We start from the raw sequence: 12261 nt of genomic DNA on the forward strand, positions 1-12261 counted from the left end.
TTGTCTTTATTTGGTTTGGGTATAACTATTATACGAGATGTTTTCCATGTTTCTGGAATAATTCCACCTGACCAATTATAATTAAATAATTGTGTTAAATGTGGGGTTAATATGTCTTTGAAGATTTTATAAAATGTGCTATTAAAGCCATCTGGTCCAGGTGCCTTATTGTGTTTGAGGTTCATGATTGCCGTAGAAACCTCTTCTGTTGTTATATCTTGGTTTAGAAGTGTTTTTTCAGCATCTGAAGGAGTGGGTGGGGAAAAGTCAAGAAGATAATTTTGAAGTTCCTCTGTTTTGATAGGTGTAGTACTATATAGTTTATTGTAAAAGTCCCTGAAGCATTTATTGATTTCTTTAATATCAGTGGTTATATTCTCTTGATGTGAAATTGTTGTAATTGTACTAGTTGTATATTGTGATTTTAGGGCATGAGCTAGTAATTTAGAATGTTTATTTCCCCATTCATAGTATTTTTGTTTAGTATACCAGAGAGATTTAGCTATTTTCGTAGAATCTAGTGCTGCCAATTCTTTCTTTTTCTGTTGTAGTTCTTCTAATGTGGTGTCTAAATTATTTTGTTTATGTTGAAATTCTAGTTTGTCCACTTCTTTTAATAATTGGGTTTTAATTGGGTCAATGTGATGTTTCTTTTTGGCCATTTCATTTATACAGTGGCCTCTCAAGGTTGCTTTCATTGCATCCCATAAAATATTCAACGTAATATCAGGGGTAGAGTTGAACTCAAAGTATTCTTTTAATTTTTCCTGTAGTGTGTTAGTGACTGATCGATCAGTAGTAAGGGAAGAATCAAATCTCCATATTGAGTTGTATGGAGTGTATTTTAAGATGTTTAGATTTACTCCTACTGCAGCATGATCTGATACTAATCTGGGGTATATTTCTGCTTTGGTGATATTAGTGAGGAGTTTTGAAGATACTAGGATGTAGTCTAATCTTGAGAAAGTTTTAAATCTGGGTGATTGATATGTGTAATCTTTGATATTAGTATTCATGTGGCGCCATGTATCTATTAATCCGTGTTTTTGTAATAGAGACTGCATGGGAGATGTCTTTTTTGCAAGCGTTTTTGGTAGTTGTATGCTTTTGTCTAGTATAGGGTCACTGCTCATGTTTAAATCCCCATCTATAAGAACCTCACCTGAGGCGAATTTCTGAAGTTTTTTGAGTGTTTTGGATAGAAAATTTAGCTGGTTAGTATTAGGAGAGTAAATTGAAGCTAGGGTGTAATTATGATTTTGTAGTAGTCCTGAAAGGAATATATATCTGCCCTCTGGATCTATTTGTTGTTTTTGAACCTGAAAATCTAGTGTTTTAGCGAAGATAATTCCTACTCCTCTTGAGTGATTTCCTCCCATAGCTAAGAATTGCTTACCAAAATATTTGTGTGGAAGAAGATGATAGTTAGGTTTTGGTTTATATATTTCTTGAAGAAATATAATTGAGGGTTGTTGACTTTTGATATAGTCTGAAACTCTCTGTCTTTTGATTACGTCTCCCATGCCCTCACATTTAGAGTTAATATTTTAAGTTCAGCCATTAGAGATAAGTGAAGTGGTTGTTTTGATCACCTGTATATACCAATATCCTTTATCTTTGCACCATTTCCATCTTAACATTTCTGTGTTTAACCATATATTATGACTTATATTGAATATGTAGCTCTGAAAACCCCAAATAAAACATAACTTCTCCCCCAACATGTAACCCCCGTACCTGACTAATGAAAGACAGAGTAAACTTACTCTGCTTACAGGTGTTGTCATCGACAGCCCTGTATTAGTCGGTCAAATTTCTGAGGTTTAATACCTCTGAAAAGAATAAAATAATATAAATTTGAATAGTAGCAATTAGATAAAACTTTTAACTAAATAGCTCTTTATGTTTCTGCCAACCCTGGCCTGTGATAAATTGCACCAACTCAGCCTTTGTGTGTATTAGAAATTTGTGATTTAGTCCTTGAGTAATCTGTTTGTATGCTGATTCCTGTAGTGTTCCATCCGTGAATGTTCATTTTTTTCTTGTAGAAGTGGATCTCAGCGCTCTTTGAGTAGTTATTGAGTTGCTGACTGTGTCCGCTCTTGGATGTCTTCTGCGTCTTGTAGTATGAGGAAAGGATTTCCAGTTGTCACAGTCAAGTAACATGTTGAACAGCTCATCTGATTCTATTTCTTCTTCGTCCCATGGAGAGGTGATGTTGAGTAGTGCCAGCAAAGTTAGCATGTCTTTTTTAGTTGATGCTTTGTGATGAATACCATCAATTTCTGTTATTACCGCAAATGGGAAGCCCCACCGATATTTGATGCCTTCTTTTCTTAGTAGTTCTGTAGCAGGGCGAAATGCTTTACGTTTTTGCAGTGTTGCAGTGCTCAGGTCCTGTAGAAATAGGATGGAGTTGCCTTCGAATTCGATTTGATTTTTTGTACGTGCAATTTTAAGCAGTTCTTTTTTTGCAAAATTATAAAATGCAATTATAATGTCTCTAGGAGGGGCATTATTTTTTGGGCGAGGACCCAAACTTCTGTGTGCGCGTTCTATGTCTGATGCAATAATGCCTGCTTCCAGCATGATTGCTGACCACCAAGATATTAAAACCTGAATAATATTTTTATTATCAGTCCATTCCTTAATCCCACGCACTCTTAAATTCCGGCGACGGCTTCGATTTTCCTGGTCATCAACGCGGGTTAATATTTATTTTTGATTAAGAATAATGTGTTTGATCACCTCTGTGTGTTGAGTGCCCAAATCTAAGGCCTCATCTGCAGTTTTAGCAACGTCGGCCATTTTGGTTGTCAGGGATGAGATTTTTTCATCTAAGATTTTAAAGTTATCGTCCCATTTTTGAAACAGTGAACTTTGTAAGGAGGCAATTTGCGTAGAGAGGAGGTTTGTAGCTGGGTCTTGCTCTGAATTAGGGATTAAGGGCTGTATTAACTCACTGTTTGATGATGTTGATGCTTTCGCCGCCATTTTAAGGTTTTCGGGTTGCTTTGATTCACGAAGTGTCCAGCGAGAGGTTATTCTGTCAAGATAAGGAGTATTGCTGTTGATCTAACTCTGCAGGAGGTATTCCTGGTTCCGTCAGATATTTTTAAGAGGAACTTTGAAGTTTGTGTCAAGGCTTTTTTCGAAGAAAAGGCTGCAGGGTTAGCAGAGCTCATAGCTTACCCTGTTGCTCCGATGGTCGCCCCCTGGTCGTATCTTATTGTTACAAAGTTGAAGTAGTGGTTGTTTGTTGGGGGTTTCTCTGTGTTTTTTGGCTGTGTTTTATTTGTTTTGGGGTGTGTGTAGGTTTTTTACATGTTTGACGGAGAGTGGGAGACAGAGATATCTTATCCTTGACAAATTTTCTTCTGTGAAATGGGTGTTTTGTGGTACCCCATGACAGTTTCTTAGATTTCCAAAATGTGCCCCTGCCTGGATCAAAAAAAGCTGAGGTCCCCTACTTTAAAACAATTTCCATTCAGACTGTATTGGCCATCAACAAAACAAGCAGGCAATGCTTACCCTTTTCACAAAGCCATTGTCCCAGTCTCTTCAGTGCACACTTGACATGCAGATAGCCATCTTCCCTGTTCTTTCTTGCTGCTGACAAACACAGGTTAGGATTTCCTTCACCATTGCCAGCTCCCCACCAAGTACCTCATTTCTTAGCCAGTTTTATAAGATGAACTGTGTTTCACTAACATTGGTAAGGTTAAGATTCTGAGGATTAAAGCTGACTTCTAGAAAGAGAAAACTTTAGAAGTTCAACTAAAGTACTGTCATTAACATTTGCTCTATGTACCACAAGAAACTCAAGCTGGGCTGAATGTCATAAGAGCAAGAAGATCTAGTCCAGCATCTTGTTCTCACACTGGCCAACCAGATGCCTGTGGGAAGTCTGCAAGCAGGACCAGAGTGCAACAGCAACCCTCCCCACTTGTGAGTCCCAGCAACTGGTATTCGGAAGCTATGGAGGCAGAGCATAGCCATGATGCCTAGTAGATTAGATTCTTTGTGTTGTAGTTACTCAATTACAGATTAAATCAATGCACTAGCCAGAAGACAGAGGGTTCTCTTCCTCCCTTGGGAGAATGTCACTGCACTCATACTGGTGGATTAATGTTGCACAGGACTCCCTGATCCAAGGGAATTAGAGTGGTAGTGGTATATCCAACAAGGTGCCATTGAAACAAGGTATGTTTCAAAGCATACATCATCCCCCCTCACAGCTTCAGCACACTGTTTGGGTGTTACTAAGTGTGTGTGTGTATACTATGTGTGTGTATACTCAAAAAGTTTACAGGATATTTCTACCTACATATTAAATTGTATCGATTTCTGCTCCTGCACATGCATATGTGTTCACATAATCTTAAAATGTAATGTGACCCTCGCCACATTCACACTGTACATTTATTCCACTATTATTTCACTTTAAACAGCCATGGTTTCCCCTAAAGAATCCTGGGAAGTCTGTTTAGGGTGCTGAGAGTTGTTAGGAGACCCCTATTCTCCTCAGAGAGCTACAATTCTTTGAGTGGTTTAACACTCAGTCCCTTTTCGCACTGAACTCTGTCATTTTAGCTCTATGAGGTGAATAGGAGTCTCCTAACAACTCTCAGCACCCTTCACAAACTACACTTCCAGGATTCCTTGGGGAAAGCCATGACTGTTTAAAGTGGAATAACAGTGGAATAAATGTATAGTGTGAATGTGGCCCGTTGCCAATTGGAATCAAAGGGCTGATGTAAGAATTCACCTCTAGAAACTTGGATGAAATCTCTCCTTTATTGAATCGTAATGCATGGGTATAACTGGAGTGCACATTTGGAACATAGTGTATTTAGTGCAAAGTTCCTTTTCCATCCCCTGAACTTCATGATGCATCATTCTCTCATTGGCTGTGCTCACCTCTCTTTTGTTTACAAAATGATCAACATGGAGTCACAGGCAGAGGCTTTCAGGAAATAAGTGGCAGAAGAAGCAACCACAACGATGTTGCCTATAATAGGACTTAGTAATTATTACAATTCTGTGAAGCCAATAATTTGTTTCTCACAAACACATTTTTTGAGCAACTGAAAAGATGACTGTACACGTGGACATCACCAAATGGTCAATATAGGAATCAAATTGATTAAATGTTCCATACTTTCTGCAAAAACAAGACCAGGAGCAGACTGCAGTACAGATCATGAACTGGTCGTATCTAAAGAAGAAGAACAAAGCAATCATAATGGCAAAATACCATTTAAGGAACAGATTTGAGGCTTTAAACTTAGTTGAGAGAGAACCAGAAGAACTATGGATTGAAGTCAGAGACATTATCAGGGAAGAATGCAAAAAGACAATACCTCTAGCTAAAAAGAGAGAATCTTAAAATGGTTAAAGAGAGAAGAAAAGCAAAAGCAAAATGAGGTAGAAACACGGTTAGAACCCTAAATGCAACAATACAGTGACTAGTGTGTAGGGACAAAGAGAACTATTACAATGGTGATTGTATAGAAATAGAAGAGGACAACAAAAAGGGTAGAACAAGAACCTTATTCAAAAAGATTAGAGAAATTAAAGAGAAATTTAAACCAAGGGTAGGGATGTTGAATAATCAACAGGGGAACACACTGACTGACCAAGATGAAATAAAAGGAAGATGCAAGCAGTACACTGAAGAACTATATAAAAGAGATGCCAGGATGACAGATTCATTAACAGAGGAATCGTATGATGAAGAACCAGTAATTTTAGAATGCGAGGTGAAAGCTGCTCTTAAAATACTTGGAAGAAACAAATCACCAGGAACAGATGGCATACCAATAGAATTGCTACAAGCTACTGACACTGAATCTGTTCAAATTTTGACAAAGATTTGTCAACAAATATGGAAAACTAAACAATGGCTCACAGACTGGAAGGGTCCAATATACATCCCAATTCCAAAGCAAGGGGATCCCAGGGAATGCAGTAATTATCGAGCTATTGCCTTAATATCCCATGCAAGTAAAGTAATGCTCAAGATTCTACAACAAAGGATCTTACCATATAGGAAGCAAGAAAAGCCAGATGTCCAAGCTGGATTTAGAAAGGGAAGACGTACCAGAGATCATATTGCAAAGATATGTTGGATAATGGAACGAACCAAGGAATTTCAAAAGGAAATCACCCTGTGCTTTATAGATTACAGCAAAGCCTTTGATTGTGTAGATCATGAAAAACTATGGAATGCCTTAAAAAGAAATAGGGGTGCCACAGCATCTGATTGTTCTGATGCGCAACCTATACTCTGGACAAGAGGCTACTGTAAGGACAGAATATGGAGAAACCGATTGGTTCCCAATTGGAAAGGGTGTGAGACAGGGGTGTATTTTGTAACCCTACTTGGACTATAGCTGAATGTCAAGAATATTAAAGTAATGACAACAGAAGATTTATCTAACTTTAAAGTTGACAACAAAGACATCCAACTTGTCAAGGATTATCAATACCTTGGCAGTCATTAACCAAAATGGAGACTATAGTCAAGAAATAAGAATGCTAGGACTGGGGAGGGCAGCTATGAGAGAACTAGAAAAGGTCCTCAAATGCAAAGATGTATCACTGAACAATCAGGATGATTCAGACCATGGTATTCCTGATCTCTATGTATGGATGTGAAAGTTGGACAGTGAAAAAAGTGGATAAGAGAAATATCAACTCATTTGAAATGTGGTGTTGGAAGAGAGCTTTGCGCGTACCATGGACTGTGACAAAGACAAATAATTGGGTGTTACAACTAATTACACCAGAACTGTCACTAGAAGCTAAAATGATGAAACTGAGGTTATCATACTTTGGACATATAATGAGAAGACACAATTCACTAGAAAAGAGAACATTGCTGGGAAAAACAGAAGGGAGTAGAAAAAGAGGAAGGCCAAACAAGAGATGGATTAATTCCATCAAGGAAGCCACAGACCTGAACTTATAAGAACAGGGTGGTTCACGACAGATGCTACTGGAGGTCACTGATTCATAGGGTCACCATAAGTCCTAATCAACTTGAAGGCACATAACAAATTATTCCAGTTTCAGCACATCAGAGTGAGGGTTTGTTATACATATGGGAATGATGAACAGGGTAGATCTTAGTAGTTCAACTAAAGTATGAATAGACAAATGAGTTGTTGTGGCTTCCCAGTTTAAGATAAACAGAAAGATGCATAGTTCATCTTATATTCTGGACATAGAAGCATGTGGTCCAAATTAAGAATACTCCAGCAAGTGATTGGAGCTCAGTCTGAACTGTAGGGACCTGTTCTGCAAATCACATTTGTAGAGAAGAATGCCCATTAGACTATGCTTAGTCAGAGTTCCCAAGATAGAGAAATTCATCAGTTTAGTCTTTTCCCCCATTTGCTGATTGGGACATCTCTCTTTTTTCTTTCCTTTTCCTGCCATCACATCATCAACTCAGCTGATAATGAGTGGGACAGAAACGTTGGTAGCAACTGAATCTACCTCCTCCCTTGGTAACCACCACCAGAACACCCATTGAGTCCTCCCACAATGGAAACAAAAGCCACAAGTAGCCCTTTTCCTATTAGCATAGTTGTAGCAAACGCACACATTACCACTTTAAATGAAAGACAGACACAGCAACCAGTCATAGGGGAGGGGAGGGGGCAACAGTTTTGACAACTGGATGAATGTTGTTCAGTGGAGCTAGGTGATTGGAATTTGAACAGTAGGGTGTGTGAACTCAAGAATTTTGGGCAAATGGATGTTGAATTTATGTGAATTTCCATGTATGCTTCATTTTATTTATTTCTTCCAGCTTTTTTCTTTTTATTTATTTTAATTTTATTATTCTATTCTGATTTTTGTATGATTATGATTGCATTGTTTTATGAATTATAATTTGTTGTTTGAATTTTGAACAATAATTGTTTGAATTCTGTATAGTTTATGCTTAATTATTTGTATATTGTGAACATTTCAGTAAAATTTCTTTTAAAAAAGAAGAATCATGCAGAGGAGTGTGTGGCAGTTCCCAAGGGAGAGCTGTGGATCTTTTTGACCTTTTATAGTACATTCCAGCTTACTTCCAATATTGTGATATTCAATTCCCATATATTATACAGCCACAGGAGTGGCTGTATACTATAGCCAGCATGGGTTTTTCACATTCCGCAATGTTAAATTGAAAATAGCCCCCATGCCATTCTGATCCTTCCCATAAGCTCATTTTAAAAAAAAACCTTACAAAACTTATAGTTCTGAACTCAGAAACGCTTGCTTAACAACCCTCTCAATATTCATGGCGATACACAAAACAGTCAGAGAGAATAGAGAGTTCAAAGTCTAAAAAGAGAGGGAAAAAACTCCAGAGCCCTTTTGGACTTTTTTCTGAGAGGTCTCATAATCTGTTGAAATTCATTAAAAATCAGCCATATTCACAGAGTACGTGTAATCCTAATACTGACCTTGCCCCATACTCTGACCTTCATCTTCTGCGGTTTAAAAGTTTAAAAAATGCCTGGCTGATTTTTAATTAATTTAATAAATTTTGGCTGGCAGCCTATGATAACACAGGGCATGCTCAGTAAGAACCAACTGTCAGTGTTCTAAAAGCCTCACAGCTGCTTGGCTTGGCTAATCAGGCGGCCACACCTACACCAGACTTTGATTTCACTTGAGACAGTCATGGCTTCTCTTAGAGAATTCTGAGAAGTGTAGTTTGTGAAGGGTGCTGAGAGGAGACTCCTGTTCCACTAAGAAAGCTCCAGTGGCCATACTGGTTTAAGTCAGCCACTCCGATTGAAAGTCTGTAAAGGGAACAGGGCATCTCCTAGCAACTCTCAGCACCCTTCACTAACTACACTTCCCAGGATTCTTTGAGAGAAGCCATGACTGTCCAAAGTGAAATAAAGGCCTGGTGTGGATGTGGCCAGGGACAGCTTGGGTTTAAATTTGGGTGGGAGGCTACGTGTGCCTGCTGTAGAATAAAAAGGTGGAGGAAACCCTGAAAAAGAATGATACTGTTCACAATGTTTTCCTTTGGGAATTGAAAGGGGCTTCCCTTCTGCCCAGTGTTCATCCACCCAATCTCCTCCCCCTCTCCTCCCTGCCCCTTCCCTGGGTCAGTGTTGGACTATGACCTGGGAGACCGGGTTCAAATCCCCACACAGCCATAAAGCTGACTGGGTGACCTTGGGCCAGTCACTGCCTCTCAGCCTCAGAGGAAGGCAATGGTGAAACCACTTCTGAATACCGTTTACCATGAAAACCCTATTCAAAGGGTTGCCATAGGTGGGGATCGACTTGAAGGCCGTCCATTTCCATTTTCAAACACGATTGCATAGAAATAAATCCCACTGAACTCAAAAAGTATGCAAATGATCAAATCCTCCCTCCCTTCTCCTCCTTCCTATCCCTTCCCTCTTGCCCCTCCCCTCCCCCTGCCTTTGCCCTCCTCCAATACACTCCTTCCCCTTCCCACTCCCATTTCTCCTACCCCATGGTCAGTTTTTCCTATCCTAACCAAGATTGCATAGGAGTAAATTCCATTGAACTCAATAAGTATGCAAATGATCAGACCTACTTTCTCTCTCCTTCCCCTCTCCTCTCCTCCTCCCATCCCCTCTTCCTTCTTCCTCCTCCCCTGCCTGCTCCAGCCCTCCCCCCCCCATCAGTTTTACCTATCCTAAGCATGACTGCACGGGAGTAAATCACACTGAATTCAATAAACGTGAACATGATCAAACCTGTCCTCCACCCCTCCCCCTCCTGCCTGCTCCCCTCCCAGTCCCCCCCTGCATTTCCTTCCCTCCCTCCTCCTCTGTGGCAAGTTTCACCTATCCTAAGCATGATTGCAGGGGAGTAAATCCCATTGAACTAAATAAGCATGCAAATGATCAATCCATTCTCAGCAAACTTGTACAGGATCCTATTTCTTACCACCCAGATTAAAAAGCAGGGAAATTAATTAATAGGCAAAAAAACCTTGCGGTTTAAGAACGTACCTATAGCCCACAGCTATTTCTATCCAACTTTAAGTCCATTCCACTTCCTGTGTGGCTTGGAAGAATTTGGTAACATGTGCCTCTGAGCGGTGAGTGGTGAGTGGAAGCCGGACCAGGCAACCAAGGGGTCTTCTGTATCTTTAAAAGTTGTGCAGGGGGAAGGGAGAATTCCACCTTGTGGTTTTTCCCATTACAGCATTGCAAGAACACCTGCACTTGGCTGACTTTCTCTTCTCCTAAAGATACAGGATCAGTCTCAGGCCCTGAACCTGGCAACCCTACTCAGGAGCTAGATCTAACCTGAATGGTCCCCTTCCCACTAGTCCACCTTTTCACTTTCCTCCATGTTTCACTCCCATTCTCGTCCTATCATGCACATCAGTTTTCAGCTGTGAGCCTGTGGGTGGGGAATTGTCCTTAAAAATTTATTGAAAAAGCCTGGTAATTTTAGATGCCTTTTAAATTAAAGGTGAAGGCGATTACGAGGATAATGAAGATGAAAAACTCTTTGATCAGCAGCCCGTTTATGCTTTTTTGGTTTATGTTTACTGAGTCAGACCATTAGTCCATCCAGCTCAGTACTATCTACACCAGAGGTTCCCAAAGTGTGGCCCGTGGACCACCAGTGGTCCCTGAGCTTCATTCAGCTGGTTGGCAGCATGTCTGCATTAAATATGCTTATTGATTGTTAATTGTATTTGATTGCTTCTTTTATTTCTTACATTTTTTATTGTATTACCATCTGAGTTCTGTGGAATGCAAATTGTAATACTAAAATACAATACATAAGAAATAAAAGAAGCAAAAAAATACAATACAAAATCATGCAGCATCTAGCACAGTGCATTGCAATTGCTGTAACAGGCAGAAAAGTCATTAAGTGGTCTGCCAAGACCCTCAGCAGTTTTCAAGTGGTGCCTGGGGAAAAACATCTGGGGACCACTGATCTACACTGACTGGCAACAGTTCACCTGAATTTCAGACAGGAGTCTTTCCCAGCCGTACCTGGAGATGCCAGGGATTGAACCTGGGACCTTCTGCAGGCAAAGCAAACACTCTACCTCTGAGCTATGGACCTTTCAGAAGCTTGCTAAATTGTAATACTATTTAAAATTTATGAGCTTAACAGCACTGGGCCTTTAAGATTGGAGAGGGCAGCACTGAGCATTTATAAATCACTCTGGAATGTGCAGGCAGCTGAGTAATTTGAAATGATTGACTCCAGGCCCTTAAAGTGGAAGCAGCCTATGGCAGAGCAGAATGTAAATTCCATCACCTGCCTTGGAAATAATATGTTTTGGGGCTTGCACACTTCATTTGGTGTAGAGATGAATGGAAAATAATTTCTGAGTCTTTAAATGTCCTGAATGGTTAAAAATGTATTATGTTAGCAGTCACTTAAATTGCTGTTTAATAATGTCAGTAAATACTTTTTCTGGGTTTAGAAAATACATTTAAAGGTTTCTGACTGAAATGGGAATTATTTAGATCAACAATTTTATGAGTTTATGCATTACATAATATAAAACCTCTTTTGAATAGAACTGCAAATACTCTTGCTGCCACTTCAAACACAAACACTTGTATGTCCATACAAGTTGTAGTCCATCCTTCCTTGTTCTATCACTATCTTGGTTAAAGACCTTCAGTTGCATAGGAGATGAACAGCACAGCCCTAACCACGTCTGCTCAGAAGTAAGTCCTGCTGAGTTCTGCAAGGCTTACTCCCAGGTATGTAGGGTTAGGATTATAGTGTGTGGAAGAAGTAACATTTAAGTCATTGCCATTTTTTTCTCCTACAAGATGGGCCCAGCTCTTTCCTGCCTTTGCACAGTTGATGACAGAGTTATATTGTATACCAGCAATTCTAATGTTACTTCAGTAATCAATTTTGCCTCTCTCCCCATGTTCAGATAGGCTGTCCAACTTTTTTAAAATGCTGCATATACACTCATTCATTTATATATTTATGTAAAGCTTTGTTTTATTTAAAAAAAACACAATCAATTTAAAAAGAATTGTGAAACCACTCCAAAGATTAGGGGGAGGTGGATTCATCACAGCCACAAAGCAATCAGTCCTGTCCACAGCTACCTTCTGCAGCAAATTGGCAAAAGTGGTTTTTCCCTAATATCAGCTCTGGTTTATTTAAGCAGAATGCGGTGAACACCCTATCAGTCAAATAATGTTACATACAGGGCTGCAATCCTATACCCAGTGATTTCTGAACTTGAACTCGTGGGACTTACTACTA

This window comes from Rhineura floridana, chromosome 6 (genome assembly GCF_030035675.1).
Source record: "Rhineura floridana isolate rRhiFlo1 chromosome 6, rRhiFlo1.hap2, whole genome shotgun sequence".
In the NCBI taxonomy this organism is placed as follows: Eukaryota; Metazoa; Chordata; class Lepidosauria; order Squamata; family Rhineuridae; genus Rhineura; species Rhineura floridana.